Here is a 23,260-nt window from a genome sequence, read left to right on the forward strand (position 1 = left end):
CCCAGGAGGAATGTCAATATTTACGAGTATGGCAGGAATGGTCATTAGAAGCAAAAAGTCTAGAAAACGTTGGCACTAATATGCTATCCTTAAGAGCTAAGAGAACTTCTTTAATGCATTGAAACAAATCTCTTCTAATGCCAGCTCTTTGCTTTTTCATATTTTTGGAGATGATAACACGGACCAAAATGGGAAAAAAGTCCAGTAAACATGCATGCTTTAAGAGCTATGGGCGCTTGTTCCTCTTCGCTACTGTCAACCACATCTCTTCTACAGAGCAAGTGCCATAGCTATGAAAAAAAAAAACCTAATATATTAACAAACTACAGCGTGCACACACTTTATTCAACATATAAACGTCACAACAGACATTTGGATTTAGGTTATCCCTACCATCATTGGCGATGACGTGGCGCAGACGAAAAGCGAAATTGTGCATGACCCGCTGAAGTGTCGGAACATCGATGCAGTCGATGACCTCCTGAATGGCTGTTTTCAGCTCACCTATGGTTTTGGGGTTGTTTTCTGTGCATCTTGGCTTTAATATAGCCCCACAAAAAGGACTCGCGTGGGTTCAGATCCGGAGAATAAGACGGCCAACCAAGCCCATGGCAGTCCCAAAGTGCTCCTCCAGAACATCAAACACTCTTCTACTTCGATGGGGTCGAGCTCAGTCTTGCATGAATCATATCTTGTCGAAATCAGGGTCACTTTGGATACTGGGGATGAAATCATCTTCCAAAACCTTCACTTACTGTTCCGTAGTCACCGTGCCATCAAGGAATACCGCTCCGATTATTCCGTAACTGGACATTGCACCCCACACAGTTACCCACTGAGTGTGAAGAGATTCCCGGTCGCGAAATGCGGATTGTTAGTCCCCCAAATGCTCCAATTTTGCTTATTGACGAGCCCATCCAAATGAATGTAAGCTACGACGCTAAACCAAAAACGTTCAAATGTGTGTGACATCTTATGGGACTTAACTGCTAAGGTCATCAGTCCCTAAGCTTACACACTACTTAACCTAGATTATCCTAAGGACAAACACACACACCCATGCCCGAGGGAGGACTCGAACCTCCGCCGGGACCAGTCGCACAGTCCATGACTGCAGCGCCTGAGACCGCACGGCTAATCCCGCGCGGCGACGCTAAACCAAACTATGCGCATGCGCCTGCTAGTTCCCACCATGCCCCGCGCCCAACCGCGCAATATGGACGTCCTAACGCAAACCATTCATAAGTTATGACAATATATATATATATGACATATAGTTCAGTAATTGTCACCAGCTTTAAAGGCTTGCCTTCTCATTACGACAGTTCAGTTTCCTATTACGATTCATTATTACTTCGCAGAGCCCCTATTATTCAAAACAGAGTATATCAGTCATATTGTTATTACTTACAGAGAGAACCTTCAATGCATGTAATACGTAACAGTATTACATACTTAACTGTTTTGTTACTTTTATTACTACATTAGTAAATCATTAAAGACACTTCTCCCCATACCCGATGCGTCCCCTCCTCGCACATCCCGTCATGGTTTCTGTGAATTTCCTAAAGAAACTTAGATGATAGATTCTTCGAAAATGTTGGATTCGACAAGTCTGCAAGTCCCTGGCTCTCATCTGTATGAATTACGATTGGTTTTTGACTATCGCAGTGTCCTCCTCCTGTCTTCCCTTCATGCTCATCCCGTTAGCCCTCCAATAAATCAAGTGATTTATTCATGTATTATTCACTATTTTGTAATTTTCTCTATAGACGTTTACATTTTCCTAACGCTGTTTCTTCTTTTAGTGTACTGTACGCTCTTAACGCCACTACAACCATACAACTATGCCATCTGGTGGTATGTATCAGATGTTAGTTTTTAAAATGGGGGCACGCCATCAATTGAGCACCGATGTCGAGAACGTAATTATGTGAGACAGTCTTCTTTATCTGTAGCGTTTGTTCTGCCTGGTGGCAGGGTCCGCTGAGTGGAGTCAAATGGGTCTAAGCACTATGGGACTTGACATCTGAGGTCATCAGTCCCCCTAAACTTAGAACTACTTAAACGTAACTAACCTAAGGACATTACACACATCTATGCCTGAGGCAGGATTCGAACCTGCGACCGTAGCAGCAGCGTGGTTCCGGACTGAAGCGCTCAGAACCGCTCGTCCACAGCGGCTGGTCTGACGGGATTCACCATAGATCGCGGTATATGTGTGAATAAAGATTTACACCCTTCAGATTGTTGTGCAGAATGTCGGTCCATCGCTGTCTTGGCCGTCCCATCCTGGTTTTTCCTATGACTTCCACTGGGTGTGCTGCCTTTGCAATGGTGCCGCGCAGCACATGTCCAAACCATCGCAGACAGCTTTCTGGCATTTCTTTCTGGATCGGTGCAACCCTGAAACTTTTCCTGATAGTGTCGTTCGAAACGTGATCTATTCGCGTGATGGTACCTTCTCAGCTAAGCATTTTGTCTCCATGACCGCCATTCTGCCTCTTTCATAGCAGGCCAACCCTCGGTGCCGTAAAGAGCAAAAGGATGGATGACAGTCCGGAAGATCTTTGGCTTCAACTGGTCCTTAATCCGACCATCACAGGTGACACCTGTTGTCGTTCGTCACTTCATCCAGGCTGCCTGCATCCTTTCGTTAATCTCGTCTGTAAGCTGGCCATTGCTAGAGATCGTAGAACCGAGATGCTTAAATTTTAATACTGTAGGTAGATCTCCGTCGACACTGACGATCCTACTTCTCCTGGATCTGATGTTATGTGCTCACTTTTCTTTTTAGTTATGTGAGACAATACTATGTATAAAGGCATTTTACAAGGCATGTACACTTAATTCTGAACGCTTTTAAATATATTAGATACTTTCATAGCAATTATGTTTCATCTGGAACATGCTCTGACGGTGGGATACCCCGAAAACGAGTCAGCAAATATAATTTTTAACTATAAGTGATCTGTTGATATTAGCGACTTAAGAAAGCAGTGAGAGTCTATTAATTAACAAAAGAGGATACCAGGGTATGCGCTGCACACTCATACAAATGGCTGGCTGTTCCTGCAGATTCTTAGTCTCTCAGGTTCATCAGCGGCAACGACGCTCCATAGTCCACTATCATACCAATTTCTCGATCGAAGGTTGGAAGATGGCCTTTGGGTTTGATGAGTGTTTCTGTTTATCCCGCTTCGCGAATGGGCACTGTAAGTAGGCGTCACCTGCGTAATGCCTACAATGATAAGACTGCATTATTAACGGTGTATTAAGGCTAGTCTAATGGGCAGTAGTGGTATGATGGTGCTGATTATACGAGCGTTTTCATCGACCGGAAATCAACCTTAGCCGAGTGCTGATAACGCAGCGAGACACATTTTTAATGATTTCTACTTCTGTATGGACATTTGTCAACGCTCATTTAGTACACAAGTCTCGACCCTGATTATATAAATTTATCCCCACTAGTTGTTATGCTTTATACGAGTCTACATTCTATTCTCTCACATCTAAGATGAAAAATAGAGTTGCATGTGAACTCAAATGGTTCAAATGGCTCTGAGCACTATGGGACTCAACTGCTGAGGTCATTAGTCCCCTAGAACTCAGAACTAGTTAAACCTAACTAACCTAAGGACATCACAAACATCCATGCCCGAGGCAGGATTCGAACCTGCGACCGTAGCGGTCTTGCGGTTCCAGACTGCAGCGCCTTTAACCGCACGGCCACTTCGGCCGGCTGCATGTGAACTCAGTCGAATAGAAATTAGATTATGGAAATATAGTGCAAAATTTTTTACAAATTTGACTAGATCAGGTTTTGAATTACGGTTATTAACATGCTACAATACAACATGACTGGAAAACTGGGATGATTTTTCGTCCTCTACTGAAGATCTAGGCAAGCAGCACGTAGTCGGCGTTGAATTACAGATGGTTATCGGATCCTCCATAGTATGCCAATGTCATCTGCGTAGATGATGTACTTTGCGATGAGCGTTTCAGTTCGAAAGTTGAAAGTGTAGGCAATATACAAAAGAGGCTGTATCACAGATTCCTTGGGCACTCCTGCTAGGATCTCTCCATGAGAAATTTAAACATCGTAGTAATATTAGTCGATATTCACATTTTTTTTTGCTACCTGCCTGTGCGTTGTGCAATAGGGATCAGTGATTTAGTTCCAATACAGCAGCTCACTCTTCCGATTTTTGCGGTGTTATTCAACAGTATCACGATCAGCGCCTCCACAACATACCGGAGATACGCCGTTCACAGTCTGTATATTGATCTCTGGTTGCAATCTAATTGTAGTTTCTTAGTTAGTCTTACTGCTTTGGTGCCTACAATTTTTTGTGTAATCAAACATTATAGGAATGTGATGGGGACATTGCTTTTTGTGTTCGGCCACAAGACGAAGATATAGAAGTTGCGTTGCCTACCGTCGACGGGATTCGAGCTGCTACTCCAAGCTGCATCGACGTTAAGGTATCTGTAGTGAAAACTGTGACACCTCTGTCGTTGGTGGAATAACCTGGAAACTTCGATGTCACTGCATCTTCCGGTGCCCTACGTCTGACCGTTTCCCCGCCTATCGAGAGTGAATGGCGGACAGTGGTGGGTACGCATAACTCAGTGCGGAAGGCATGTCGGAACCAGAACGGGAGGTTTCATCTGTTGAGCCAATTGTCGATTTTCCTGCCAAGGCCGGACAAGCACATAGAGTGGGTATGTTGACCGTTGAATGCTTCAACTTTAGGATACCTACAGGAAATGGCAGGTAGGTCGAGAAAGAAGGCCAGCAGCGTGCGTTCTGTATGTTTGCAAAAGGATTATCGTTCGAAGCGTGGAGGAATCTCCGCCAACAGCTATTGAAAGCGCTAGGTGCAACCATTGGAAATTGTAGCTCATGACAGTATGAATGATGTATGCCAGGGTTCTGATGCCATCCTTAGTTCCTGTAGATCTGGCTGATGTGATGAATAATGCTAGTCTTGTATGCTGGAAGCGCCGCTCACTATATGAAACTTTGTATTCAGAGTCCATTGCGGTCTTCTAGTTTGGAATCGAGTGGAATGTCTGAACCAGAGGTTCAGACGAGTCTACGACTTTCTAGCATGCGGATTTTTCGACCGCCATTACAGTGTGGAGATTTTTTTAGATTAGAGAAACTCCTCCATAGGTTCAGTGACGAATTAGCTGCCGTAAATGGGGAAAGACCAGCAACAGATGAAGTCCACCTTTGCAAATAAACAACAGAAAGTTTTAATATGGTATCACTAAATTGCAGGAGGCTCCATCGTAAGATCCTATAGTTAGTCTCTCTAGTTAAACATCATGATACAAAACTGGCTGGAAACGGACATGAGTAGAATCTGAATCCAATACTGAGACGATCGAGGGCTGAAAATCAACTAAAATTGCTCAACAGTGGAAAAGCGTCTATATCAGATAAAATATATGTGAGATATATACCGTGTGGATAGGCTATACGCCAATGGTGGTGGTGTATTAATTGCTGTAAAGAACTGGATAATATCTAATGAGGTTATTACAGAATCCGTATGTATTTATAATCTAGATGGAGGCATGCATCATAAGTGGCTAAAACATGGTGCTCGGATGCTTTTCTTAAACAACTTGACTCAGGTGCTGTAGGGGTAGAGAGCTTCAGGTAATCTTGGAGAATATCGCTAGTAAGTTTCCTGAGAATCCTATTTTAACAGCGGGACGCCTCAGTTTGTGAGATACAGAGTGGGAGAGTCGTGCAATTAAATGTGGTGCCAAGAGCAGGAATTCGAGAGAGAATGTTCTGAACATTGATTATAAAACATAGTTCGAGCAGTTAGTTACAGAATCGACTCGTGAGGGAAGCGTCTTATATCTCCTAAATCCACATCTACATCCATACTCCGCAAGCCACCTGACGGTGTGTGGCGGAGGGTACTTTGAGTACCTCTATCGGTTCTCCCTTCTATTCCAGTACAGGGACGGCCAAGATTTCAGATCGCGGGCCGTGCGCGGGCCTGAGTGCCAAATCGCTTAGCCTTGCTGGCACGTTTTCTCCACCGCCACGCCACGCTGTCTGAGCCTGAGGTGGGGCAAGAGGGGAAATCTGCGAACGTGCTCCATTTAAACAGCAATGCTGTCACTCTGCACACGACTTTGTTTTATGTTTCACATTTGTCAACAACACAGTTCACAAAATATATATATATATATATATATATATATATATATATATATATATATATATATATATATATATATATATATTTTTCAGTATTACTTATTTATTTTCGATGCGCTGAAGACATAATATAAATTTTATTTGATACAAACTGTAGGCAGCAGACAGACGCAGGAAACTTCAAAGAGTTTCGCGCTCAAGCTGCCAGGTAATTGTGAATTATTTAGTTTAGTAATTGAAAAAATGTTTTTACACAAATATGCCGATAGGAACATTGTAGCACTTTTGCAACCTAATTTGGAGAATCTACATGAGAAAAGCAGTGTAGACGTCCTGGACAGTGGTAACGAAAAAATATTTGTCACTGAAACTGGAATTACCTTCCAGGTTAGTCAGTTGCACTCACACAGGGGCGCTTTCAACTGAAACGCCAAACAGTTTCGAAGACAGCATGAAAACAGATGCAAGATTAACAGTGTCCTCAAAATCTTTACAAAACTATCCTTGTAATTCTTTCAAAGCCACAATGAATTCTACAAACCTCGCGTTTTCTTGAATGCCGGCGAGCTTAGGCAACTGGACTGGAGTGTGTCTCTTGCACAATGAGATTTTGTTTTGAATGTATCCCCATCAAATCAGAAAGAAGTTACCTTGCAATGTCTTATTGTGGACAGTGAGCAGTCAAGTCCACTTAAAATGTGAAGTCTGCAGTCCATTTCGAACGTTCTAATTTTCGTTTCTGAATTCTTTTTTCCTTCGTGAATTCAACAATAGGTGAGTTTTGAATCGAAAAATCGTACCAGGCGTGCCCTTGACTTTGCAGTAATATATGAAGTCTCCACACGCTTCGTTCAGTTCAGTTAAAAACTGTTACAAATGCCGGCCGAAGTGGCCGTGCGGTTAAAGGCGCTGCAGTCTGGCACCGCAAGACCGCTACGGTCGCAGGTTCGAATCCTGCCTCGGGCATGGATATTTGTGATGTCCTTAGGTTAGTTAGGTTTAACTAGTTCTAAGTTCTAGGGGACTAATGACCTCAGCAGTTGAGTCCCATAGTGCTCAGAGCCATTTGAACTGTTACAAATGACAATTGAATGACGCCTGCGGCTTCAGAAATTTTACTATTCGTATCATCAATTTCTTCACGTGCTCCATGCCTGCAAATTTCGCACGAAGTACTTCTTGATGGCCGCGCGGGGTTAGTCGAGCGGTCTAAGGCGCTGCAGTCATGGACTGTGCGGCTGGTCTCGGTCCTGCCTCGGGCATCGTATGTGTGTTTGTCCTTGGGATAATTTAGGTTAAGTAGTGTGTAAGCTTAGGGACTGATGACCTTAGCAGTTAAGCCCCATAAGATTTCACACACCCTTACACACTTCTTCATGAATCCCTTCTGTCGATTGTTGTAATTGTTTGCTCTATCGTTGTCAACTAAATTTTTAATTCTTTCTGCATAGTACTGTAACGCTGTTTCAAATCCAACATGCAGTACCCGTCCCTTATGCGAATTCAGAAATCTCATCCCCCTCTCCCACCATTATCATTCATTTTTAAAGTATTGTGAGCGCCTCCTTTTGTTTAAACAGCCACTGGACCTGTTAACGGCCTTCATACAACAAACGAATAGCGAACGGTAAGCAGCGATGACATCACGATTCTGCCGAACTCAGGGGTTTTGCTGTCCGAAACATGCCGCCCCGCAATACCAAACGAAACGCCGCGCTGTTCGGGGTACGTCCGAGAAGGAGCAAGCGAAGCCGGGTGACAAAACCGAACTTCGGCCCGCACACGCTCCAAGCGTCAAGCTTGGCACGCCGTGGCCGGCCCTGTCCTAGTAACTAAAAGACCCGAAATTTTCCCTACAGTAAAGTAGATGAGGGAATTGGTGGCTTTACAAAAGTGACGGGAAATGAATTGCAGAGAACCTGAGCAGTCACCATCAGATATTCAGCTCTGTGGACGAAGATCTGCCGGCCGAAGTGGCCGTGCGGTTAAAGGCGCTGCAGTCTGGAACCGCAAGACCGCTACGGTCGCAGGTTCGAATCCTGCCTCGGGCATGGATGTTTGTGATGTCCTTAGGTTAGTTAGGTTTAACTAGTTCTAAGTTCTAGGGGACTAATGACCTCAGCAGTTGAGTCCCATAGTGCTCAGAGCCATTTGAACCATTTTTGACGAAGATCTGGAGCACAAACGAATAAAATTAAGTATGGTTGTACAATAGAGGTTAGACATGAATGTCTCAAGCATCATTGTGAGGGTTGGAAGAGACCTCTTGTGTTAAACAGTCACGTGAAATGTTGCTACGAGAAGCAAGCAGAGGTTCACCACAGACTTAATAAGTGAAACAAAAACTTTGTTGACAAACAAAAGCTGAACGGGGAGAAGAGAGTGTAAAGAGAGCAATGCGAAAAGTGTTCAATGAATTCGATAGTAAAATTTTGGCAACCGTTGTAACCAGAAATTCTAATTAGTTGTGGTCTTACGTACAACTAGTGAGCGGATCGAAATCATCTATTCATTCGCTCTGTGTCCATACTGGCACCAGAAACGGAAGACGACAGAGCCAAGGCCGAAATGCTGAATTCGTTATTCCGAAATTATTTCACCGTCGAAGATCGTAATACGGTACCAAGCGATTGGGAAGAAGCGCAGTCATTATCGTCGTCGGACTGATGTCGTAATTACAGCTCTGTATCTCTGACGTAATTCTGTTGCATAATTATGGAATATCTGTTATACTCATGCATTATGACATTTTTTGTGAACGAAAATGCTCTATGTAATAGCCAACATGGATGCCACAAATACAGATCTTGCAAAAACTCAGCTCGCTGTGTTCAGTCACAAGACCTAGAACACAGCACACAACCGCTCTCTAATTACTGTTATGTAACCTGAATACTCGAGGGCATTTCATACATTTCCGCGTATCCTTAAGTGAATAAAATACGAGCTTGCCGAGTACTGTTTTGGGCACTTGAACTGGGTTCAAGAGTTCCTAGCAGATATAATTCAACATTAAATTGACAGATGAAATGTTAATTTCGGGGACTTCCCAAAAAAGCGTTATATGGCTTTTCACGAGACATATAAATGATCTAGTCTATAACGTCGAAATCTCATTGAGGCTTTTCAGGAAAGTTCTGTTGCGTCTGAAGATTGTTGCGAAATGCGGGAAGACGTGCAGATGATTGTTGATTTTTGCTGGGACTGGCAGCTGACACAGAATCTGAATAAATGTATGGTTTGCGCATAAATTGGCGAAACTGTGCATTACTGTGCGATTACACTAGTGGCTATAAATAACAGGAAAATCTAACAACCGTAAAAAGCCTAGGAATAAACTTCCGGAGTCACTTACAATGGAATGATCACTTCAATCTAGTAGCAGAAAAGCACATTTTGCGCTTTCATACAGAGGGTGGGGAAAAATGGAAACACTAAAAACACAACACAGTAACATTACTAATAGTTTGTAGGGAAAGAATTGACACTCAAAACAGCTCCCAGTCGTCTCGGAATGGATAAATGTAGGCCCTGTAAGGTTTTTCAGGGGAATTTTATGCCATTCGTCCTGCAAAATAGGGCTAAGTTCAACTAACCCTGGCGAAAGTTAATAGCGATCACGCTCCTTTCTCTCCTAAGTAGACCACAAAGACTCAGTGTTATTGAGATCTTGTGTCTGTGGTGGCCATGTCACATGCGACAGTTCATGCTTTTGTTCACAAAACGAGTCCTGGATGATGCGAGCTGTGTGAACGGGGATCCAGTTGTCTTGGAATACAGCATTACCGCTGGGAAATAAACGTTGTACCATAGGGTGCACCTAGTCAGCCAAAATGGTCATATAGTCCTTGGAAGTAATACGACCCTGCAGCTTAGCCCTGGGATACATGGAATACGACGATATGGTTGCCCAAGCCATCGCCGACGATGTTTCACTCTTGGGATGTAATCTCGGCCAATTGTTGGAAACAATGTGAAACAGGACTCATCCGACCAAATGACTTTCATGCAGTGCCCCATAGCCCAGTTTCTATGGCTTCGACACCACGTTTTCCTGTTACGGACATTTTCATAAATGATGTGCGGTTTTGGTATTCCATTTCGCCCTGCGTATCTCTGATTATGGAGCTTCCTACATGTTCCAGAATGAGATTTTCACTTTGCAGCGGAGTGGCGCCGATATGAAACTTCCTGGCAGATTAAAACTATGTGCCGGACCGAGCCTCGAACTGGGGACCTTTGCCTTTCGCGGGCAAGTGCTCCTTTCTTCCAGGAGTGCTAATTCTGCAAGGTTTGCAGGAGAGCTTCTGTGAAGTTTCGAAAGTAGGAGACGAGGTACTGGTGGAAGTAAAGCTGTGAGGGCGGGGCGTGAATCGTGCTTGGGTAGCTCAGATGGTAGAGCACTTACCTGCGAAAGGCAATGGTCCCGAGTTCGAGTTTCGGTCGGGCATACAGTTTTAATTTGCCAGGAAGTTTCATATCAGCGCACACTCCACTGTAGAGTGAAAATCTCATTCTGGAAACATCCCACAGGCTGTGACTAAGCCATGTCTCCGCAAAATCCTTTCTTCCAGGAGTACTAGTTCTGCAAAGTTCGTAGGAGAGCTTCTGTGAAGTTTGGAAAGTAGGAGACGAGGTACTGGTGGAAGTAAAGCTGTGAGGGCGGGGCGTGAGTCGCGCTTGGGTAGCTCACATGGTAGAGCACTTGCCCGCGAAAGGCAAAGGTCCCGAGTTCGAGTCTCGGTCCGGCAAACAGTTTTAATCTGCCAGGAAGTTTCCTACATGTTGTTTGATGCTGACATGGTTTGCAAGTGCGACATTCTGTTGTGCATTCAGTTTTGCAGCCATCGTCTTCTTATTTATTGCCACCACCCTCTTTAGTGACCATCTGTGACTAACACTCATCACACCCTTTCGTCAGAGTTGTGACTTAGCTTTTTCTGTATGTGCCATTAATCTTCGATGCGGTGCCTCTTGAAATACCAAACACTTCGGCTCCCTTGGTTACGGAGGCACCAATAATTTACCCATCTTATAATTCACTTAGCTCTGACATAATGCGCTCACAATTATACAGAACAGTTTACTGACTATGACTGGTGCTTGCAACGTATTGAGGACATTGCATGGGTGCCGCGCATGGTCAAATACAACAGCGCAACCGGCATCTTTGGCTGACATCTACATGTATGTTGAAGCATGCATTTCTTGCCGTGTTTCTCTATCTTTGTTAAGCCCCTGTACATTGGCAGAATCTTAAAGGAATGTAAATCACCCAAGAAAGGCATGGCTTGCAAAATACCCATGGAACCAAATCATGAGTATCATTCATCAGTTCAGGCTCCTATCAGGTTGGGTTAATAGAAGAGACAGCGGAGATATCACGAAGTGTGGCGCGTTTCGTCATGAAGATTATTTAGTAAGCGCTAGAACGTAAGTGAGATGCTCACACCCCTGTGGAAGATGCTAGAAGATAAGCGTTATGCATTAGGGAGAATTATGCAGTTGAAATGTCAAGAGCGTGCATTACAAGAAGAGACACCTTACTCAGATACGTCTCACGAAATGATCGCGATGAGAAAATCAGAGGAACGGCAGCTCTTACGGCGAGTTACCTACATTCCTTCTTTCCACCCACCATTCGCGAACAGAACAGAGAAGGGAGGAAATGACAGTGGGATCAGAAGTTCCCTCCGACAGCCACCATAAATGGTTTGAGGAATGTAGATGAACACCTCATACGCGTTTCTTATTCAAGACTGCAGTATTGCTTGAAATATTCTTTACCAACCACTAATTCATAATGTCAGAATACTCAATTTCGAGATCTTAACCTGACTGGATAATGTTGACCTTACAGGTGAGGGATATGCTCTATTCCAAATTAACTGCCGTGTTTTACATTTGAGTCATTGGCATCAGCCGGCCGGTGAGGCCGTGCTGTTCTAAGCGCTTCAGTTTGGAACCGCGTGACCGCTACGGTCGCAGGTTCGAATCCTGCCTCGGGCATGGATGTGTGTGATGTCCTTAGGTTAGTTAGGTTTAAGTAGTCCTAAGTTCTAGGGGACTGATGACCTCAGATGTTAAGTCCCATAGTGCTCAGAGCCATTTGAACCATTGGCATCAGGACGATGGTTCAAATGGCTCTGAGCGCTATGGGACTTAACATCTCAGGTCATCAGTCCCCTAGAACTTAGAACTCCTTAAACCGAACTAACCTAAGGACATCACACACATCCATGCCCGAGGCAGGATTCGAACCTGCGACCGCACCGGTCCTGCGGTTCCAGACTGAAGCGCCTAGAACCGCTCGGCCACCAACGGCCGGCATCAGGACGACATTGTATGGTTTTTTATGTTTGTCTTTCTGTGGCCCGTTAGTTAGGAAGCTGTGTTTTGTGCAGTTTAATAGAAAATTCCTGTCAGCGTTTGAATGAACACCGACCGCATGTAAAATCGATCAGTGTTGTCAGGATTATTTTTGTGAGTGTTCCAAGACAGGACCTATAGGGCGCTGTATGAACCAACTACAAACAAATATTGTTGTTTTCGTAGAACGTACTGTTACCCACAATACAAACTACGGACACCTTCACTATGGTAGAGTTTAAATGCAGATGTCTTTGGTGTGTGTGCCACTCATGACATGCCAATGATGCGATTCTGTAACATATCGGCGTACCTCTCACCCGCCACGGTAGCAGTTACAAAACCAGAATCACGCATTTCCTCAAAGAAAAAAGGCCCGATAACTGTAGATGTGGTAAATCCAACCCATACCGTGACTTTCTCGTCGTGCAATGGAGTTTCCACGACAGTTCTAGGATTTTCGGTAGCCCAGATTCTGCAGTTGTGGGCGTTGACAGACCCTCGGAGCGTGAAATGAGCTTCATCGGTCCACAACACGTTACTCAACCAATCGTCATCTTCCGCCATCTTTTGAAACGCCCACACCGCATATGCCCTCCGCTTCACTAAATCGCCAGGTAACAGTTCATGGTGCCGATGGATTTTGTACGGATAGCATCGGAGGGTACGCCTAAGTGCGAACCAAACAGTAGTGTATGCAATGCCAGTGCGACGTGCGACTGCACGAGCGCTGACTTCCCTGTGCATAGACGAACCCGCTACAGTTTCCATCTCTTCCTGAACTGTCTCAGCAGCATTACGCCTTGTGCTCGGTAGGCCACTACGGGGTCTATCGTCTAAACAACCCGTGGCTTCGAACTTCGAAATCATTCTCGTCACAGCTGCATTTGTCAACGGACTTTCACCCGTTCAAATCCCCTTCCTATGGCGATAGGATCGTACCGCTGAACTAGCACATTCCCCAATCTGATAATACAGCTTCACTAAAAGCGCATTTTCAGGTAACGTCAACATGCTGCGACTGCTAGCGCATCTGATTCTCTCTCTCATGACAGCTCCTTTTATACACGACTGTCATGCGCAGTCACTGACGTTTTGCTATCCAGCGCCATCTGTCGGACGTTTTGTGAATTTTGTTTTTTTTTTTTGTTCTAATAAAAGCCCATGTCATTCCAAGCATGTGTGTCAATTTTTACCTCTCTATCTACATTATTCCGTGGTTTATCAAGTTTTCAAATTTATACTGACTTTTTGATCACCCAGTACTTGTTGACTGTAACGTAACCGCATGTTCCGATAAGGTCACGGATACCAGGAGTAGTAATACCGTAGACGAGCAGTACAACTGTTACCCACTGGTGTTAAGACCCTGTTGACAACATGCATGCGAGTTCGAATCCCTGTACGGCACCAATTTTCATTGTCATCATTCAGTTATACAGCTGATGTTTGTCCATATTTTCAAATACAAATACATTTCGTGTTTTTCGTAACGGTTGTAGTTACTGCAGTACCTATTCCTTCGGACATGTATGTATGTCCGTAGCAACACTGGATCGTAATTCTGAACAATACAGGCACTGTAATATCGTATTTATTCGCCGGTTCCTGGAAAGCGACTTTCAATTAAAATGTCTCCCCTGAACGGGAATAGACGTAATGAATGTACGAGTGCAGGCTGTAGACACATGGTTGACGACATATGGAAGTTTGGGTCTGGTCGCGGAGCTTACGCTGATAGCCTATGGTGAGGTGACCGCTCGCGATAAGCGGGAAATCCGGGTTTGAGTCCCTGTCCGGCGCAAACTTTCACTGTCGGCATTCTATTATACAGTCGATGGTTGTCCACATTCGCAACTACGAATACATTTTATGTATTTCGTAACAGCTGTAGTCACCGCAGTGCTCGTTCTTGGGGACTTGCGTGTATGTCTGAAAGAACATTGCAACGTAATACCGAACAACACAGACCCTGCAGTATCGTATGGCATATATACAGTGTTGTTATAGTTAAGCCATCGATATTTGAGCCACTGTGGATGGAAAATTGTTCATCATATGGATACCAAATTTTGTAGGAAAGTGGTTCAGACTGCGCTGCAGGATTTGCGTTGTTAGTTGTGTTTGTGTCATAACCTACCGTTAGGCGCCGGTACCAGTACGACGACATGGGGTTGAAACAAAATCATCGGACTGGGTTACAGCTGCACATAGTCAACATGGTCCTGGTCAAAGTCAGCAGGGTTTTACCCGTAAAGCTGTTTTATCAAAATATCAGTCATAGTGCTGCTGCTCTTCGAGAGTATCCACGCATTAAAGGAATACGGAAAGGTCCTCTTTCCGCACCGGGTTAGAAGAAGGTGATGCGGAAGTTCAAATTAACGGGCGATATGAAAATTGTTCCCGAGGGCATGCAGCTTTACTGTATGATTAAATGATGATGGCATCCTCTTGGGTAAAATATTCCGGAGGTAAAATAGTCCCCCATCCGGATCTCCGGGCGGGGACTACTCAAGAGGACGTCGTTATCAGGAGAAAGAAAACTGGCGTTCTACGGATCGGAGCGTGGAATGTCAGATCCCTTAATCGGGCAGGTAGGTTAGAAAATTTAAAAAGGGAAATGGATAGGTTAAAGTTAGATATAGTGGGAATTTGCGAATTTCGGTGGCAGGAGGAACAAGACTTTTGGTCAGGTGAATACAGGGTTATAAATACAAAATCAAATAAGGGTAATGCAGGAGTAGGTTTAATAATGAACAAAAAAAATAGGAGTGCGGGTTAGCTACTACATACAGCATTGTGAACGCATTATTGTTGCTAAGATCGACACGAAGCCCACGCCTACTACAGTAGTACAAGTTTATATGCCAACTAGCTCTGCAGATGATGAAGAAATTGACGAAATGTATGATGAGATAAGAGAAATTATTCAGGTAGTGAAGGGAGACGAAAATTTAATAGTCATGGGAGACTGGAATTCAAGCGTAGGAAAAGGGAGAGGAGGAAACATAGTAGGTGAATATGGATTGGGGCTAAGAAGCGTAGAGCATAACTTAATCATAGCTAACACTTGGTTTAAGAATCATGAAAGAAGGTTGTATACATGAAAGAACCCTGGAGATACTAAAAGGTATCAGACAGATTATATAATGGTAAGACAGAGATTTAGGAACCAGGTTTTAAATTGTAAGACATTTCCAGGGGCAGATGTAGACTCTGACCACAATCTATTGGTTATGAACTGTAGATTAAAACTGAAGAAACTGCAAAAAGGTGGGAATTTAAGGAGGTGGGATCTGGATAAACTGAAAGAACCAGAGGTTGTACACAGTTTCAGGGAGAGCATAAGGGAACTATTGACAAGAATGTGGGAAAGAAATACAGTAGAAGAAGAATGGGTAGCTTTGAGGGATGACGTGGTGAAGGCAGCAGAGGATCAAGTAGGTAAAAAGACGAGGGCTAGTAGATATCCTTGGGTAACAGAAGAAATATTGAATTTAATTGATGAAAGGAGAAAATATAAAAATGCAGTAAATGAAGTAGGCAAAAAGGAATACAAACGTCTCAAAAATGAGACCGACAGGAAGTGAAAAATTGACAAGCTGGGATGGCTAGAGGACAAATGTAAGGATGTAGAGGCTTATCTCACGAGGGGTAAGATATATGCCGCCTACAGGAAAATTAAAGAGACCTTTGGAGAAAAGAGAACCACTTGCATGAATATCAAGAGCTCAGATGGAAACCCAGTTCTAAGCAAAGAAGGGAAAGCAGAAAGGTGGAAGGAGTATATAGAGGGTCTATACAGGAGCGATGTTCTTGAGGACAATATTATGGAAAAGGAAGAGGATATAGATGAAAATGAAATGGGAGATATGATGCTGCGTAAAGAGTTTGACAGAGCACTGAAAGACCTAAGTAGAAACAAGGCCCCGGGAGTAGACAACATTCCATTACAACTACTGACGGCCTTGGGAGAGCCAGTCCTGACAAAACTCTACCATCTGGTGAGCAAGATGTATGACACAGGCGAAATTCCCTCTGACTTCAAGAAGAATATAATAATTCCAATCCCAAAGAAAGCAGGTGTTGACAGATGTGAAAATTACCGAACTATTAGTTTCATAAGTCAGAGCTGCAAAATACTAACGCGAATTCTTTACAGACGAATGGAAAAACTGGTAGAAGCGGACCTCGGGGAAGATCAGTTTGGATTCTGTAGAAATGTTGGAACACGTGAGGCAATACTGACCCTACGACTTATCTTAGATGAAAGATTAAGGAAAGGCAAACCGCTGGCCGAAGTGGCCGTGCGGTTAAAGGCGCTGCAGTCTGGAACCGCAGGACCGCTACGGTCGCAGGTTCGAATCCTGCCTCGGGCATGGATGTTTGTGATGTCCTTAGGTTAGTTAGGTTTAACTAGTTCTACGTTCTAGGGGACTAATGACCTCAGAAGTTGAGTCCCATAGTGCTCAGAGCCATTTGAACCAAAGGCAAACCTACATTTCTAGCACTTGTAGACTTACAGAAAGCTTTTGACAATGTTGACTGGAATACTTTCTTTCAAATTCTGAAGGTGGCAGGGGTAAAATGTAAGGAGCGAAAGGCTATTTACAATTTGTATAGAAAGCAGATGGCAGTTATAAGAGTCGAGGGACATGAAAGGGAAGCAGTGGTTGGGAAGGGAGTGAGACAGGGTTGCAGCCTCTCCCCGATGCTGTTCAATCTGTATATTGAGCAAACAGTAAAGAAAACAAAAGAAAAGTTCGGAGTAGGCATTAAAATCCATGGAGAAGAAATAAAAACTTTGAGGTTCACCGATGACATTGAAATTCTGTCAGAGACAGCAAAGGACTTGGAAGAGCAGTTGAACGGAATGGACAGTGTCTTGAAAGGAGGGTATAAGATGAACATCAACAAAAGCAAAACGAGGATAATGGAATGTAGTCGAATTAAGTCGGGTGATGCTGAGGGAATCAGATTAGGAAATGAGACACTTAAAGTAGTAAAGGAGTTTTGCTATTTGGGGGGCAACATAACTGATGATGGTCGAAGTAGAGAAGATATAAAATGTAAACTGGCAATGGCAAGGAAATCGTTTCTGAAGAAGAAAAATTTGTTAACATCGAGTATTGATTTAAGTATCAGGAAGTCGTTTCTGAAAGCATTTGTATGGAGTGTGGCCATGTATGGAAGTGAAACATGGACGATAAATAGTTTAGACCAGAAGAGAATAGAAGCTTTCGAAATGTGGTGCTACAGAAGAATGTTGAAGATTAGATGGGTAGATCACATAACTAATGAGGAGGTAATGAAGAGAATTGGGGAGAAGAGAAGTTTGTGGCACAACTTGACTAGAAGAAGGGATCGGTTGGTAGGGCATATTCTGAGGCATCAAGGGGTCACCAATTTAGTACTGTAGGGCAGCGTGGAGGGTAAAGATCGTAGAGGGAGACCAAGAGATGAATACACTAAGCAGATTCAGAAGGATGTAGGCTGCAGTAGGTACTGGCAGATAAAGAAGCTTGCACAGGTAGCATGGAGAGCTGCATCAAACCAGTCTCAGGAGTTCTGACCACAACAACAACAATGAAAATTGTTTCTAGGAGAGGCCGTTGGCCAATTACGCCACAAATTTCTAAAGAAGTTACTGTTGCTATAGCCTGAATGCTGGACGCGTTATGCGATCCTTAAGCAGTGTACGAACTGTATCACGATAACTGCACATTCCATGGTCCACCGCCGGCGGCGGTGGTCTAGCGGTTCTAGGCGCTCAGTCCGGAGCCGCGCGACTGCTACGGTCGCAGGTTCGAATCCTGCCTTGGGCATGGATGTGTGTGATGTCCTTAGGTTATTTAGGTTTAAGTAGTTCTAAGTTCTAGGGGACTGATGACCATAGATGTTAAGTCCCATAGTGCTCAGGGCCATTTGAACCATGGTCCGCCGTTCGCAATGTGCTACGAACAGTTGTGGAATTACACATTACTCACCAACTTTTGCCACGTGACGTAGACAATCGAGTAGACTTCGCTCTTACGTTTTTTTCAAGGGCTTAAGTTGACGGCATGTGACCTTGGAACATTTTGTGGAATGATGAGGCACACTTTACGCTCAATAGGTCAGTGAACACGCATAATTGCCTCATTTGGGGATCGTCACCGCCAACGAACTATTAGCAGGTGAATTCGTCACTGAGTATTGTTGCTTCACGGCATAGTTCATGACTGTTCCATTTTTCTTTGAGGAATTGGGACCCCAAGGACCAAGGACACGCAGCCTAAACGGCACACGTTACTGTGCTCTGCTTTACGAGCGTGTGATTCTTACTCTACGGGAGGGATGTGCTTTGGATTTATCAGTGTAGATGCACGATGGATGACGCACATCGCTCGCGAAGTCACTCGGTTAATCCGTAACACATTTGGAGAAAACCGAATCATTGGCCAATCGTTGCAAGCTGCGTGGCCACCAATATCACCACATTTGAAACCGTGTGATTTGAGGCTGTGGGGTTACGTGAAGGATAGGGTTTATCAACGGGACGCTAACATACGTTGGCGGTATCTCATATCAGAGCTTGAACTCTACTAACGACACTTTCACTGAGTCGTGTAAAAGTCTGTGGAGGAGTGGTAGCCCGTTATTCCCCCACAGCCGAAACCAGAGAAGGTGGTACATTGCACTCTGGGGTCCGGAGCGAAGTCGACGCTATGACTCATTCCAAAGGTGTCTTTTGGATTTAGTTCGGGAATCTGGGCAGGCCATTCCATTTCAGGGACGTTATTATACACAAATCTCTGCCTCACAGATGTTGCTTTATGCAGGGTACAATGTCACGCTGATACAAACCATCATCGTCTCCGACCTGTTCTTCTATTTTAGACAGTGCACGATGCTGTAAAATGTTGATGTTCCTCTGCATTTAACATTTACTTAAGCTCAACAGGAAGACGACATCCTAGCCACGAATACCAAACCTATACCGTAACATCACAACCTCTATACTTCACTGTTCGCACTACACACGATTTCAGATAAGGTTCTCTAGGCGCTCTCCGAACCCAAGCCTTTCATCGGATTTCCACAGGGTATAGCATGATTCGTGACTCCAAATCACTCGTTTCCAGTCATGCACCGTCCAGTGGCATAGCATTCGACTACAGTTAACTTACGTGTGGCTTATAGGAGTTGCGAGATAATCGTTCCCCAATCTTTTTACCTCTCGACGCACTGTGCTACCTGTACCGCTGGTAGCACTATAGAACTCACGAGTCATTCCTTCTGCTAATTTCAAGCTATTTGTTACAACCACCATCCGCAGTGCTCTACGGTTCCTTTCCAGCTGTATGTGAGGTCTGGCTTGCCTTGGTTTAGCTGTGGTTGTTCCTTGCCCTTTTCACCTCACAATTACGTCACCAACAGTCGACCTTGGTAGCTATAGAAGGGCTGAAATGTCCCTGACGGACTTGCTATTGAGGCGACATCTAATAACGAGTCCACATTCGAAGTCACAGAACTTTTTCGACCTCTCGAATCTACCGTTAGTGCTGACATCACAATACTCCTCGCCTCCTTTTAAACTGGCGGGTCAGCTCTGGTGACATCTAGTGGCCAATTTCGCTTTACTCACGGCTGTCGGGATGCTTTTAATCAGGCAGTGTGTATCGAAATTAATCGGAATTATTTCTTTTCTTCTTCCGACGTGAAATATGTATATCCTTTTATACCTTTATCTCCTGACTTACTCAAATATTCAGTTTAGTACATTCGTCTCTCTTTAAAGACTGCCCGAAACCAGAGGAGAGTTGGTACTGAAATTAACTTAGGACCGTCATTAGATGTTACGTGATGGGCCTTCAAGTTGATGTGTCGATCTAGCCACAAGTAACCTTGAATTAGTAGCAAAGATTTCTCATCCGTTTGGAATTTCTAGTCGGACTGTTTTAGCTGTGTGAGGATGGAACGCCGAGCAGCTCATCAGCTGGACACGACAGTTTTTATATTAACATCGACTTCCGTAAAATACAGCTAGGTTTCATGTTCAAACAGAAAAGTTCTACCTTCTAAAGACTGTAACTTCTCTGCAACTATTTACCGGATTTTTGGGGAGTGATACTGACTTGATTTTTTTCTTTGTGATGTATGACACATGTAACAGAAATTAGAACATTTTCAATTTGCAAAGCGAAGTTCAGAAATATATCTCTTTAATTAAAATAGCTCTAAGGTCGTTTCGTGAGGACTGTTTACAGTTCATCTTCTTGACAACATAATTACAATTTCTGAAACGGTTCCGGAAATATTTAATGTCAACAGCTTAGGTGAAACACGCTGTATTACGTTATTCCAATGGTGGGACGGGCTGTGTTTTCAGTGGTGCCTGTCGCAAGCTATTCCATGCAGGGAAAGACATGTATTTAGTTGGCTTCATATGTTTACTACAGTTAGTAATTGACTGGGTACATCGATAGCGCGAGTTCCTGTAAATAGTTGTTCTTGAATGGTATCCTTGACATTATTGTGAAACACTAGTGACTGTCCACCTCCGAATTAAAGAGCCATTGTACGCGTACGTATCCTATGAAATATGTAACAGGTACATAACAGAACAGCGGCAGCCATTTGATGTTTCTGCTGACCAACGTGGGTGGCCTACTGATGGAATTAGCACTTGAGGAGCGCGTCTACAGAGTGCGGCCTTCCTCGACACACGACGAGCCGCAGCAGGTAATCCGAGACGTGATAGCTTCACTTTCTACCGTATACTCCATTTCCCCCTTAAAGCGCGGGGAATAAAATGCGCTGAGCTGCCGCAGCAGGTGTTGGCCGCGCTGGCCGGCTTTTCTTAGCCGCGCCGCCGATGGCTTTTGTTGAGCACGCAGCCTTTGCTCCGCGGCTATTTCTAAGCGGGACACCGTCACAGTCACGCGAATGCAACGCGCGCTTTTCCGTGTGACCCCGGAACCGTCTCGCTCTTAAAGCTAACGGCGACTTCAGAGACACAGATGGACAAACCGAACAACTTCTACGTGTTTTCCGCAAGCAGCGTTCGTGTAAAATGCAATTAGCTCTGTTCGTCCGTGAGATCCAGAAGGCAATAGATCTCGAAGCTCAGGTGGACTCTGTGTTCCTTGATTTCCAGAAAGTGTTCCATACAGTTGTGTGCCGTCGCCTAGTAAACAAACTATTACATACGGAATGTCCAAACAGATATCACTGTGTGGAACACTTACTCTAAGCTAGTAGTTTATATGTAGTTCTTAAAGGACAGGTATTATCAGAAGTGGTACCTATAAATATTTTTATTTATTTATTGACTTTTTGTGTTAATGATTTAGCCAAAGAAGTGCCGTTTCCGTGCTACAACCATCTGAAAACACATTAGTAACGCGACAAATTTTACTTTTTGATTAGGCCTGACCCAGTACATCACTGGAACTCGCTGACGTGTTTTCTTCAACGTGATGCAGTACGGACTCCTCTAGTTTGGGTGTGCGGCGTCTCGTTGGAGCACCACAGTCTGTCATGCTGACGGTCAAGGTATTCTTTCTCGAAGCCATGGCGTAACTGTAGTGAAAATGGTATGCGATGGTGTAAGACGTTGTGGAGAACGATTTGATATAGGCGACGAGCAGCTCTTCCATTACGGCGAGCTTCGCCATTCAGAAAGATCATGTCGGCGTACTCTGCAAACGTCTACTCAACCATGTTGCTCTAACACTCAGAGACTCGTGAATGAGGCTCGAACCAGGTCAGAGAGGTAGGATAGACGTCAGATGGCATCTGCCGGCTCCCACCCAGACCACCCCATTGCATACCGAACTAGCAAATATGTTTTCAAACGGTTGTAGCAGTGAAACGGTTCGTTCACGGATATGAGTTCCTAATCAAAATATTACATACTCGCTCCCCTCTAGAAGTCCTGGAAGAACTTCATGGTACATTTTGTACATACAACACAGCCCATAAATCACTTCTTTTTAGACTGGATACTTCGTGTCTGATATCCGCTTATTGCAGTGGGTATCCGCTTATTGCAGAAACACTGCAACACTAACCTAGTCCACTGTGGACAGCTATGGAAACAGGGCCGTCACAGACGTAAGTTGGGGAATTCCTGCTGTAATCAAGGCCCTGACAAACTAGCGCTGTTGTCTGTCATAACGCAAACACTTAAGTATCACACATTTGCCACTGTGTACTTTGAAATCAATTAATTTTCATTTTACACCCTCCACAGTCTCACAAATCATAGCTTCGTTAAAGGCCATCTGATCCCGACAGCCGGCCGCTGGTGGCCGAGCGGTTCTGGCGCTACAGTCTGGAACCGCGCGACCGCTACGGTCGCAGGTTCGAATCCTGCCTCGGGCATGGATGTGTGTGTTGTCCTTAGGTTAGTTAGGTTTAAGTAGTTCTAAGTTCTAGGGGACTTATGACCTCAGCAGTTCAGTCCCATAGTGCTCAGGGCCATTTTTTTGATCCCGACAGTCGGTCATTTCCCCTTGTCAGTGCTATTGAACAGCAGCAAGATCGTGTACTCATCTTCTGTACTAAAAATAAGTCACGACCAGCTGTACACCCGTGCACTCTTCAGGGAGAGACTAGCAGGAAGCACCAGTAGTGCCACATTTCTCAGACCCGCCATACTCGCGCAACAACCGTGGGAATGAGGGAAGCCCGTCAGCACTGATTTAACAGCGG

The sequence above is a fragment of the Schistocerca nitens genome, chromosome 3 (assembly GCF_023898315.1).
Source record: "Schistocerca nitens isolate TAMUIC-IGC-003100 chromosome 3, iqSchNite1.1, whole genome shotgun sequence".
Lineage (NCBI taxonomy): Eukaryota > Metazoa > Arthropoda > Insecta > Orthoptera > Acrididae > Schistocerca > Schistocerca nitens.